We start from the raw sequence: 14,177 nt of genomic DNA, 5'->3' as shown, positions 1-14,177 counted from the left end.
GCTACATAAAAAAAATTAAATCAACACCTTTTGAATTGTAGAAATATTACAAGCCAAATTTGAGGTATCAAAGAGTTTGGGATTGCTTAGCCTATGTAAGTTTAATGGATCCTAAAATCTGTAAGTTGGTAATAAAGTTATCACTAGTATTTTTCTTAGTTATGCTTCAAATAGTACAACATATAGATTTTTTAATCCTGAAGATAGTATTATAATAGAATTAGGTGATGCTATTTTTCATAAAAATAAATTTTCTTTTGATTCTAAAAACAATGGGTGTCAAAGGATTGATGAAAATATTTTATCACTACCTAGTTCTTCTACTTCTATTTTGAAAAACAAAGAAAATAATGATTTTTAAGCTAAGAAGAACTAAAAGAGCTAGGAAAGAAAAGTCTTTGGTCCTATTTTCATGTTTTTAATATTGAAGATGACCCTCTCACTTTAAACTAAGTTTTATCTTCATATGATGCTATGTTTTGAAAAGAGGCTGGAAATGATGGAATGAAATCACTAATTTCTAATAAAACTTAAAAGTTATGTGATTTATGACCGAGTTGTAAAATAATTGAGTACAAATAAAGCTTACAGAAAAAGTTAAAATCAGATGGAACAGTTGATAAATATAAGGCTAGACTAGTTGCTAAAGGGTTTAAATAACTAGAAGTCCAAGAATTTTTTGATAATTTTTCTTCGATAGCTAGAATTACATTCATTAGACTTTGAATTACTATTGTTGCAATTTTTGAGTTGTAAATTCATCAAATGGATATAAAAATTATTTTTTTAAATGAAGACCTAAATGAGGAGATTTACATGGAACAACTTGTTGGGTTCGAAATCGAGAGGGCGTCATGCGGAAGCTTTTAGTTTGCAAACCATAAGATGATAAATCAGACTACAAAAAACTATAATAAAAACATACTATTAATATGGTTTGGCCAAATGGCTTACTTATAAAAACTAATATTAAAAACATAAACCTAGGGGGAGAAATCTCCCCCTAAACCAAACTCTTTTAACGACTATACTGTGGATGCTATTGTGGTATGGTATGAGAAGGGGGTCTTCTATTTATAGATGTCCAAAATCTTTCCTCCAAGAAAGAGGTTAGCCAAATATGGAAAAGAATTATATTTTTTTCTTTTAGGAAAAGTAAAAGTAATTATGGTAACTTTTATTTTCCTTCTAAGAAAAAATAAAACTTAAATAAAGTAAGAAAATTAGGGCAAAAACCCTAGCAAATCTTCCCTTTTTGGTTTGATTTTCTTTAAAACATTCTTGTTCCTCCTTCTTCTTGTGCATGATCTTCGTTCTTCATATATCACTCCTATTTGGCATGTTTAAAAATGGAGCTTTTGGGATTAAAAAATATATTAGTCCTTTTTGGGTTAAAAATATTGAAGCCCTTTTGCAGGGTTAAAAGTGAGCTTTATTTTCAAATACATGTCAGCAGGATTGTTGAAAATATGATTGACAATTATATCCATACGTAGCTTTTGGACATATATCTTCATTATCATCAAATTTTTTGCAACTTTGATATTAAGACTATCCTCAATCGAACCATCTGATCTTTGAACCATTGTCTTTGATACCACTTGTTGGGTTCGAAATTGAGAGAGAGTCATGCGGAAGTTTTTAGTTTGTAAATCATAAGGTGATAAATCAGACTACAAAAAACTATAATAAAAACATACTATTAATATGGTTTGACCAAACGGCCTAAATACAAGAACTAATATTAAAAACATAAACCTATGAGAGAAATCTCCCCCTAAACCACACTCTTTTAATGACTACATTGTGCATGCTATTGTGTTATGGTATAAGAAGGGGGTCTTCTATTTATAGATGTCCAAAACCTTTCCTCCAAGAAACAGGTTAGCCAAATATGGAAAAAAATTATATTTTTTTTCTTTTAGAAAAAGTAAAAGTAATCATGGTAACTTTTATTTTCCTTCTAAGAAAAAATAAAACTTAAATATAGTAAGAAAATAGGGCAAAAACCCTAACACAACTAGAGTATTTTGTTGAAGTAGGTCAAGAAAGTAAAGTATGTAAACTTACTAAATCTCTTTATCTCGTGAAATAGGCACTACAAAATGACATGAAATGTTTGGTTCTTGCATGATCAATATATGCCTTAAAACAAATGGATGTGATAAGTGCATATATCATAAGTCTTGAAACAATTCACATATTATTATTTATTTATATTTTGATGATTTATTAATCTTTGAATCTATCATGAATGTTATTGGAGAAATTAAAAATATTCTTAGAAACCATTTTGATGAAATATCTTTGTGAGGCAAATATTACTCTAAGAATAAAAATTACTAGAACAAGTAATAGAGTTTTTCTTGACCAGTCATATTATATTTAGAAAATTCTAAAAAAAATATAATTTCCTTGATTGCAAGCATGTTGTAACTCCTTTCAACTCTAGTGTTCACTTGTTTCCTGTTGAAAGTGAAAATAGTGTTATGAATAAAAAGAATATGCTTGCATATCTTGGAGTTTGAGATATGCGACTGATTGCACTAGACTAATTTTGTAAATACAACAAGAGTACTTATCAGATTTAATAGCAAGTTAGATAGTGAACATTGACAGGCTATAACAAGCGTTTTGAGATATTTAATTAGGACAAAAGCTTATGATTTTTTTTACAAACAATATCCTATGTTACTTAAAGTCTTTGTGATGAGGGTTAGAACACTTTATCAGGTGATTCTTTATATACTATTGGTTATATATTTACTTTGGGTGGTGTTTCTATTTGTTGAAAATAAAAAAACTATTATTGCAAACTCTACCATGGAGGCTGAACTAATTATTTTAGTTTCAACTAGTGAGGAAGCAAATTGATTGAGAGATTTGTTATTTCAAATACCTTATTTTAAAAAACTAATTTCTCTTATTTTATTTCATTACGATAGCAGTATTGCAAGTGATAGAGTTTGAAATTGTCATTACAAGGATAAATCCAGACCTATAAGGAGAAAACATGGTAATATGAGATCATATTTAACAAATGATACCATTAATATTGATTATATCAAATCTCATGATAATCTTGTTGATCCATTGACTAAGGCATTAGCAGGAGAAAAGGTCTAGAGCACATCAAGGATATGAAATTAAAGTATATAAATTCTTAAATCATATGTGAGGAAAATCAACCTGGGTATTAGAGATCCTATAACTACTTTCAATGGAAAAAAATCAAATGATGACTTGTTGTGAAATGCACTATTTTTTATCCATTCCTATGATGCGAGTGTATTTTCCAATAATGATTTGTGAGGTTGAGAAAAAAATCTCTTAGTGAAAGTCTATAGCTCCTACGAGTGGGTTGCTAAATCACAGTTCAACATATTTCATTTATGTGAGCCCTCAGGTATGTCCTTATGCTTTACTTTTGCGGATAAAAGTCCTTTTAGTAGTGGATGTTGTAATGACCCTCACTGTTATTTTTCTGTATTTTAACTCTTGTTTGACATTCAAAGCTTTCCTATAATTGCCTTAAGTTATTTATGACTTGTTGGGACTGATAGTTCGATTCCCAGGCAGTTCGTTTGAGAATTTTAGTAATTTCTAACTATATGGTGGATTATTTAATTTAAATTAACATTTGAAAGAAATAAAATTTATCACGCTTCTAAAATATTTTTGATATTGATAAAATTCTGTATGTTATGCTATATTCTTATTATTTTATAATAGCTTTTATAATCTATTAGTATTTAAGCGGAGATAATAAATCTTGAAATGTCAAAATATTACTATTATATAATAGAGTCTTTATTAGAAATAATTTTCTATTAATTGTGATATATTTAGAATATTATATTTATTTTGTCACGAACCTACACGATACCCAAATATGTGCACAATGTAGAAAAATTATAAGGTGTGGCTAATACCATCACACGTGGGGTGAAGAAAAGAGAACAACAACGTATTGTTAGGTGGCCTAGCACAAATTAGTCACTTAATACGTGGAATTAGAAAATTATTATAGGAACATCTGTAATTAGATAACATATACTCATTCCATGGATATCTATTCATTGATTAAATTAGTGGTGAATGTGAGAAATTTCATGCAGTTAGGAATAAAATGTCACTACTTGCAGTAGCTTATTGATATTATTGACTTTTGGAAAATCATTTCTTTTCATTCATCTTTAACAATTTTTTTTATCTTTAAACGGTAGAAAAAAATTCCCCCTCTAGCATGGTACACTATAAATATATATGCATATATATTATGCAAGCTTAGGAGGGAACCCATATTTTGACGTTATTATTGATCACCGAAAGAAAATCAATTATCCTCATCAAGTTATTCAAGTCGGATTTTAGTCGCACTATCCCGAGGCTTCGTAGAAAGGCATTTTAGTTTTGGCGTCCAGGTAGGCTAGGCTTACTCTACCATTAGATTGAGCTTATTTACTAAAATTGTGTACTATTATGCTAGTTTTGGATATGTACTTGTAGTTGCATATCGTTTGATATATATAACATACCTTAATTATCCGGTTAGGACCCCATTCTAGTAAGTTTTTTAAATTAAGGCATGAGTATGGTAATTAGAAATATTTTAGCTTCTTTTTAGGTTCAGTATATACTTTATTTCTGTCATTGATTGTGAATTTTGGTATCACATTGACATTGTTATGGTATGGGATGGATTTTAATAGTACAGTTGGGTAAGGTTACTATGAGTTTCGATTCGAGTCAGACATCTGATTATGGTTGTGGTTCCTTTGAGTTTCGATTTGAGTCTGACATCTGATTATGTTTGTGGCTTCTTTGAGTTTCAGTTCGAGTCTGATATCTAATTACGGTTGTCGTTTTGCTGAGTTCTGATTTGAGTCCGACATCTAAATATGAGTTCTGTTGTATATTATGTATGTGGCCTCTCGTTAGTACCCATTATGTCCAGTTCGAATCCAACACATGTCATCTTATTATTATCCATCACTATCAGTTTGAGTTTGGTGTCTGGCCTCTCGTTACTACCCATTGGTACCAGTTCAAGTCCGGTGCACATCTGGATGACTATTATTATTTCTTGGGATTAGTTCAGTTATAGATTATTTATGCTTATTTTCATTAATTAATTTTTGTATGTCCCACCAATTTATGGGGGTACGATTTGGTTAATTATCTTCTTCGGTGTGCCATGCGGGCTTATAGAGGCCTAGTTAAGTTATGTTTGATTTGTCTGTTACTACTGCATTATCTATTTTTTGTATCATTTGTATTTATTCCTGCACCGCATTTACATAGCTTGGTAGTAGTTTTTCTTTCTATCCCTTCTTACTGATAACTCAAATTACACCCTCGCATTGTAGTCATAACTTTTTTGTATTAATCTCAGTCACTCGATGATACTTATTGAGTATCTAATGCTTTGGTATTCATACTATACTTCTGAATCTTTTCCTGATGCCGATCCGAGTACTAGCAGCCGACATAACGTGATTCCTATCTTTTAGTACTGATTTAGAGCAGGGTGAGCATATTGTCGTTCGAGGCTGATCCTCGTCCATCTACTCTAGTTTAGCCATTTGTACTCGAGATTACTTGTATATTGGGTATATTTCAGATTTTGTCTAGTGCTCTGGGTATATTTTAGTAATGGGTTTAGTACTGAACTTACCAGGTCTTGAGAAGGATTCGTTTGTGTATTTGGTCCTTTTTCTTCCCTCATTTTAGTATATGATATATGTTTCCGTTCTATTTGTTACTTGTTATTACTATTGCTATCATTATACATAATCTTTTTTGATTTTTGCCTGCCAGCCCGTTACCTTTTATACCAGGCTATGACTTGGCTTGCTTACTGGAGGTAAGGTAGACACCATCACTACTTGAGAAATTGGGTCATGACAGCTTGGTATCTCAAGACCCAATTTCTCAAGTCATGATGGCGGCTACCTTACCCCCTAGTAGGCAAACCAAACCATAGCCCATAATAATATGTAACGGGCTAATAGGAAGAAATCAAAAAAGATCGCGTATAATAATAGCAATAGTAATAACAAGTAGCAAACAGAAAGTGAACATATATCACATACTGAAACGAAGGAAGAAAAAGGACCAAACACAAATGAATCCCTCTTATGGCGGTGCTTAAAGATTATCAATGAGTGTTTGAACAACTTATCAATGGTCACAAAAGTAGCAACTACCTGTATAAAAAGGTTGCTACTGACTTGCAAAATAAAGTGAAGGTGATTACAGGCTTAATCAAGATGAATTTCCTTTTCTGTATCTAGGTTGCCCTATTACCTATCTAGAAAGAGAAAATCTTTTATTATAAGCTAGTAAAAAAAGTGATGGGGATACTTCAGAATTAGGAGGGTAAGATACTGTCATATGGTTGTAATTATATGTTAATTGATATGTTAATTAATGAAGTGTTGCAGATCATTCCACTTTATCTACTGTCAAAAATTATCCCTCCTAAATTCATTTTATACGAATAACATAAGATTTTCAATAGATTTTTTTGGATTAATAAGGATGAAGGCAAGAGTAAACATTGGGTAGCTTGGGACAAGATATGCTACCCAAAATAAGAAGGAGGATTGGGGTTTAGATCACTCTTTGATATATCTAAATACATTCATGAAAGTTGTGGTCGATAGTTAGAACAACAAGATCACTTTTTACTAACTATATGGAATAAACATTTTAAAAAATTGTTCCCACATTAGTTCAATAGATGAGTTGCTCTCGGATTTGGATGAAAATGTTTGAGGCAAAAGACTCAATGGAATAAGAGATTTGGTGGAACCTACTATGACCTCATCTAGCATCTGGTTCGATAATTGATCAAAGTGGGAGGCTTTGTGCCATGTTGAGATCAAGATTTTGGGATAGTTAATTTACTAATGTTTGAAGATGGATGGAATGAATAAAAAAAGATACAGATTATGCCACAGGAACTTATCCAACATGTATAGGAAAGTAAGCATGAATCACCTTGGTCCTTTATTGGTGGATGCCTACAAATACTAGAAAATTTAAGTTGCATATGCCTTTCACTCATTCAGATAGAGAAGAATTCCATCAGATGATATGAACATGTTATAAAGTAAGGGAGTTACTTTCAAGATTAATTTCCTTTTGTGGAGACTGTGGAACTTTGGCTTCCTATTGATGATATAATGCAATTAGAAGGTATTAAATTGGTCTTAAAAAGTTGATATTGTAAGATACTTTATCTAGAGACTTGTCATCTTATTTCAATAATAGTGAATTTCTACAAAGGGTCTGGAATTAATTTGTTGCATGCTTAGTTGTAGAGGTGTATCATCCCAAAAATCAAAGATAAGATTATAACCATGCTTCAAGTACATAAAAAATCATACATCATGTTCTGGTGGTATCGAAAGTGATTTAGAAATATTTTAAGGCCACAAGTAACTCTTAGATCATGGCCAAGTCAAAACATTCCTTACCAATTAATTTCTTATAAAGAATCTCTCTATAGTCAACTTCAAATGAGAATAACTCCTATATTCTAAAGTATTTTTGAGCTCAAAACCCACAAAATGTTAGATATGTATTTATATTTCCAACACATCTAGTTACATCTTAATCAGATATTAAAATAAAGGTTATGGCCATTTTAGTAATGCATTGTCCAGTTGTGACGTGCATGTCACTTAGAGATCTCACTTTAGCAGAATAATTCTCGTTATAGCAATGGTATAGCAAGATTGGTGTGATTTTTTCTCTGAGTTTTGATGTTACCTCACATCATAAAGGTTTCATTCTTAGACCAATAAGGGAAATAACTTATTCATATGTTAATGTTTAGCCCTTCATCTTCTAGTCTTAAAAATCCTCGATCAAGAGGTAAAGTATTACTATGGTTAGGTTGATAAACGATGGTGAGTGGGTAAGTAAGGGAAATTATGAGTAACTTTGAAAGTAATTTCTTTCTAATTCCAACCTCGTGCTTCACTTCACCTAATGCTCGTTCAGGGATGAACGATTGGTAAATTAATATCTGTTATAATGATCGATTTCATTGTTATCGAAAAATATCTATGGTAAAGGTATATGAATCTCATTCTTCATATATGTTAGAATCAATTCTTTAGTATGGAAGTGCATTTCATACGTACTAAGGTCACAATATCCATATCATAAAGTTAAGTTTAAAGTGTCCTTGTTGATTTAGTTTCATGCTAAGATTAATCTAGGGTCAACTTCAAACAAGCACTCCTCCCAGTATATAAGGAGTAATGGGGCACAATACACTCAAAATTTAATATCTTTGAGTTTTATTTTAAAACCAATGGACTATTTGTTTATCTATATCCTGAATAAATTTTTTTGACCATTTTACTAGAGATTTTCCATGCTCAAAAATTGAGGGCACCGTAGAAGGTTTACGTCAATAAAGAGATATGCACGTTGCTATAGAAACACAGTAGTATTTTGTAACCATATATTTACGAATTTCAGCCCCCTAACTCCAAAATTTCATTTTTGAGTCCTCGAGGGATAATTTTCTCTTGATTTGGGTGGACATCCTTGTTGAGGTAAGATTTATACTCTTTTTTAACATTCATTATTCCATTCATCTTCTAGAATTATTAGAATGGAAAATTATGGTGATTCTTTTTATTTAGATCGTTAGGTTCATGAATTTATGGGGAAATAGGTATATACATTTTCACCTAGGATTAATTATTGATTGTGAATTAACTCTTCCTAGTATGAAATAGTTTAAAAATATAAAAGATGATAGTTGGGGACCTTGAGTTCAATAAAGGTGGGATATTTAGTTTTAAAACTCCATTAATAGAGTTGTGCTGATCTTTTAGGAACTATTTGATAAATTATTGACCCTCCAATAAACTTGTAGACCATGAATAAGGGTAGAACTAGTGGATTTGAATTTCCAAGGGATTTGTTTGAAGTGTAGTTTATTAATTATTTTTATATTATTGTTATTATAGGATTAGCCTTAGAAGTAGCAGCTTTGCACCCAAGTGGGTTATGGTTTATGAATTGTAGATTATGGTTAGTGATTGTATTGATAATATAGACTTGATGGGATAAATCATGCTTAGGTGTGTGGCCATGGAGTTTAGATGGATAAAACATAGATTTATCATAATAAGGACCTAATGGTGTGTCATTATATTAATGTATAAATCCTTTAATGTTTTTTTATGTTTGTATGAGTCCATGTTGTCTTCTAATGCGAATAATGTGAATATAGATGATAAGGATATTGATGAGCTCATAATTTAGTGATTTAGCCTAATTACCATAAAAGGTCAACTTTGTATTATCTGTGTTTGGAATATAAAATAATTCTAATTAAAGTTAGTGATGAGAACTTGTTATGGTATAAAGAGGTGGTGAATATACTTAATAGCGTAAGCTCAAGTTAGGCTAATATTTTGGAAGTAAATGGTATAAAGGTGTATGACTAAATCTAGACTGTAAGTTGAATAGAGTTGAATGATTGGTTAATGGAGTAGGTCTTTGAACCTAGTAATGACTTGAATGTAATGGTTGCTAGCTAATAGTTGAATCCTAGTCTGGTTACAAATAAAGGGGGTTGGATTAGTGAATCAATTTATGATTGTTGAACTAGAGTTTAGACTCCTTTTTGTTGTCTGTGCACTCCTAAAATGAATGTTAATTTTAATGAATATGGTTTGATAATGCTTACTTTAATAATCCATGGATGGGTCTTTGGGTATGTTGTAATTGATGATCATGAATTAATGAGACTTGAATTAAGGGTTGTTGATTGGAATTCAAGCATATATGTGTCTTCACATGTTGAAGAATAGTTATTATTTAAATAAAGTGATTAACTTGAGTTTGTACTAAGTGATGGAGTGGTTGTCTCCTTTTTGCAATACATGTTGTAGAAATTAAATAGTTGAATGATATCCTAAGCATTAGTCACATCTAATGAGGTTATATTAAAGACTTGTAGATTTGCAAGTGTGGTTGTGATTGTTGTGATATATGTTTTCTATTGTGGGATACACCGATATTTAGACATCTTTATAGGATTATACTTATTATTGTGAGATGTACTGATATTTGGATATCCTTACGGAATTGATACTTATCATTGTGGGATGTACCAATATTTGGACATTTTCACAGGGTTTGTACTTATTATATTTTATACCTTTAGTGAACCGAGATGTGTGACATTGTTGTTATTATTTATTATATTAGATCATGAGTGGTTCGGCCTAAGAATATAAATGAATGGCATTTATTTTGCTATTACTTGTGTATTTGATACAAGGTGTAAGTTATTGTTGTAGAATCTTGGTAGTTGACTTATTGATCATTATTAGTCATGTCTTGACTTGGTTAATATTTAATGATTATTCTTGACTAAATTATTTGGTATTTTTTGTTCAAAGGTTTAATGGTAATTATAATTGAGGTAAAGGTAGTGTTAAGATGTTCATGGTTGTATGAGTTACAAGGTTATGGTTAATTGTATCATTTATTATTGAGGTTCAAGTGAAATAGAACGAGGTTCATCGAGGTGAAAGTTAAATAGATTAGCTTAGAATAACCATTTGGGTTAAAAAAGTGATAGTCGTGATGGATGACACTTGAGGTGAAGGTGATGAATGATCAATGTAAATAAGAATGGAAATACTTTATTGTAAAGAAAAAAGGGATAAAGATAGTATTAGTGGATGAAAGTGATGTAAATTAAATTATTATATAAAGTATCATGTTTTCTTTTTGTGATTTCTATATTGTTTTAATGTGATCTAACCCTGGTCAGCCAATGATTCCTTTCGGTTAGTGTTGTTTTTACTAATACTACTCTTGATATACCCTTTTTATGGTATATTCTAGTTGCTGGAATCAATATCTATTTCATGCTTGGTGTGGATAGTGATCCTCATTAGCTTCCACTCCTATTCTTTATGGTGGAAGCACTGTCCAGTTTTTATCTTTCTTTTGTTTAGAAGCTCTTATACCTTTTTAGATTAGGTCCTTAGGGTAGTTTTCGTTCCGCATTTAACCTTGGTAAAATCTATTGTAATAAGATTGGTAATTTGTTATTTTTGAAGAATTCTACATATCTTCTTAATGGGTGGTAAGGGGATCGCCTATCCAGGTGGAATAGAATAGATGCCCTAATAATCTAGTAATTTGGGTATTGAAAAAAGATGACATTATAATATTTGCGTTTACTGATACAGATTCCCTAGAGAAGGTGATGGCGGTGCATAAATATTATCAAGAAATGTATAAACTACTTATCACCGGTCATAAAAGCAATTTCTTCCTGTATAAAAGGTTGCTACTAATTTGAAAAATGAATTGAAGGTGACTACAGGTTTTAATCAAGGTGATTTCCTTTTCTATATCTTAACTGCCATATCACCCTACAGAAAGATACTCTTTTATTATAAACTTATCAAAAAAATGAAGGGGAGACTCCAGAATTAGGACGGCAAGTTATTGTCATATAGTTGTAAGGATGTGTTAATTAACAGTGTGTTATAGAGCATTCCTCTTTATCTATTGAGATCTTTTGTCCATCCTAATTTCATTTTATACAAATTGTATAAGATTTTCAATAAATTCTTTTAGACTAATAAGGTTGAAGGCAACAGTAAACATTAGGTAGCTGGGGACAAGATATGCTACCTAAAAGAAGGAGGATTGGGGTTTAGATCACTCTTTGACATATCTAAAGCCATTCATGAAAGTTGTGGTGGATATTTAGAACAACAAGATCACTTTGGACAGATTATATATGTAATAAAGATTTTAAAAGATTATTCCAACATTAGTCCAATGGAAAGTGGCTCCTAAATTCAGAAGAAAATGCTAGAGGCAAGAGACTCTATGGATTAAGTTATTTGGTAGGAACATATTATGGGCTTATCTAGCATCTAGTTTGATAATTTGTCAAAGTTGGTACCTTTGTGCTATGTTATAGATCAGAATTTTCGGATACTAGATGAAATGGGTGATACTGATTCCCTAATGATTGAAGAAGGATTGGATGAACAAAAGTTGATAAGGATTGGATGAATAGAAGTTGATATAGATCATGCCACAAGAAATTATCCAACATGTACCAGAAAATGTTACTATCAGTAAGTATGCATCACCTTGGGACCTTCATTGGTAGATGCCTACAACTACTGGAAAATTTACAGCTGCAAAAGCCTTTCACTTATTTAGATAGAAAAGATTTGGATCTGATGATATGAAGATGTCATGGATTAATGTATTTCCTTCTAATATTAATTTCCTTTTGTGGAGATTGTTGAACTTTAGGCTTCCTATTAATGATATTTTTCAAAGATATAGTATTCATTTGGTAGTAATGAATTTTCACAAGGGGTTTGGAACTACTTTGTTGTAGGCTCAGGTGTGGAGGATTAACACCCCAAAAATCCAAGAAATATTAGAACCGTGCTTCAAGTAGATGAAAAATCAAAAATCATGTTGTTGTGGTATGGGAAGTGATTTATACGTGTTTTAAGGCCATAAGTAACTCCTAGATCATGGCCAAGTCAAAACCTTCCTTATGAATTTATTTTTTGTGGAGAATCTCCCTAGAATATACTTCAAATGATAATAACTCCTAGATTCAGAAGTATATTTTAGCTCAAGACCCACCAAATAATATCTAAATTATCATTCTAAAGTATCCAATTTTTCATTAATTCGATATCAGGAGAAAAGGTTATGGCTACTTTCATGAAGCAATATCCAACAATGAAAGCCTATGATCGTTGGGAGAATGTATAAACATAAAATGCTCCCGTTTGATTGAAACAACCTTAAACATCTAAAAGTTGACAAGTTTACCTTCCATCCATGATAGGGAACCACGACTATGGTTTGAAACCATGATCTTAGTACGATTGGAGCTTCTAAAGTTTATCCAGTTGGAACCTATAATATATAGACAAGGTATGATTATAGATGGGTCCTACAATTATACCAAGGATCGTCTAGCTGAGGTTAGATAGATCAAATCTAGATACTGACCAGAAATACCACTCATGGTCATATGCGGGTCCCACAATCATGAAAATGTCTCATACTAACATGAACCGCCCTTAGGCCTTGTCGTAATCGTCATCCCTATTCTGACTAGGATCGAAGACCACCCCCATTACCCAACCCAACCTTCAGCCGCCTACCCTGAGTTGGCTGAATTTTGAGCATGTAACAAGATAGTGTAACAGCTCACATAAAGACTCTAGTATAAGATCACATCCGTGATCGACCCAACTGAGTCCAACCAACCATCCTATACTAATAATCCAACCATGCCAAAACAAGGTCCATAAATCAGGCCATTACAAAGATGTTCCAAAACATTATATAATTAATCCAAAAATAAAATATGATGGGAAAGTGAGAAATTATGTTTGATGATGCCAGTATCTTAGCTTATTGCAATGCCAAGACAAACACCAATGACGATCTCTCCCATTCTAACCCATAGTGAAACACCCAAGAATATAGCCTTGCAAAATTTTAGGTAGAGTGGTAGTGATCATGATATGTGTGTTGTGTTGTATCCTTGTAATGTGATGTTTTTAACTTACGTAAAGATTTATTTGGTGTATTTTGAGGTGTTAACTTGTATATATACTTCCCTATCAAAGTGGGAGAGAATTGAGACACCTAGACGTTGGACCATTTGGAAACCAACAACCTTTTTGTGTTGCTAGAGTGGACATGGTTGGGGTGCTTGAGTCGTACCCTAGTTCATGACTCGTACCCCTCTCCCCTTCTTTTTTGTATCCTATAAAGTATGTTATGGTAATGTACTCTTCTCCATATTACAAGGTCATTCCTTATTCATAACCAGTGCATATGAGTCGTATATTACTCAACTGTATAGAGTAAAGTTTCAAACCGTGTGGACTATTTTGGTCACGAGTGAAGCTCACAATTGGGGCATCAGTCATACCCTTTGTTATGAATCAACGGTTCCTTTTCATACCCATAATAGTATGGTTGACCAAAGAGGATCCTAGGGTACGAGTTAGGGTACCACTCGTACCCTAGGTCATGATTGCCAAGTTAATCGTAATATGGAGTCATACCCTTACACGTGTGGGCTTTTTATGTTTTAACAAAGGACCTTTTGGTTATTTGCCATT

The sequence above is a fragment of the Capsicum annuum genome, chromosome 1 (genome assembly GCF_002878395.1).
Source record: "Capsicum annuum cultivar UCD-10X-F1 chromosome 1, UCD10Xv1.1, whole genome shotgun sequence".
Taxonomy (NCBI): Eukaryota; Viridiplantae; Streptophyta; class Magnoliopsida; order Solanales; family Solanaceae; genus Capsicum; species Capsicum annuum.
The sequence above is the reverse complement of the archived record's forward strand: the minus strand, read 5'-3'. Positions refer to the sequence as shown.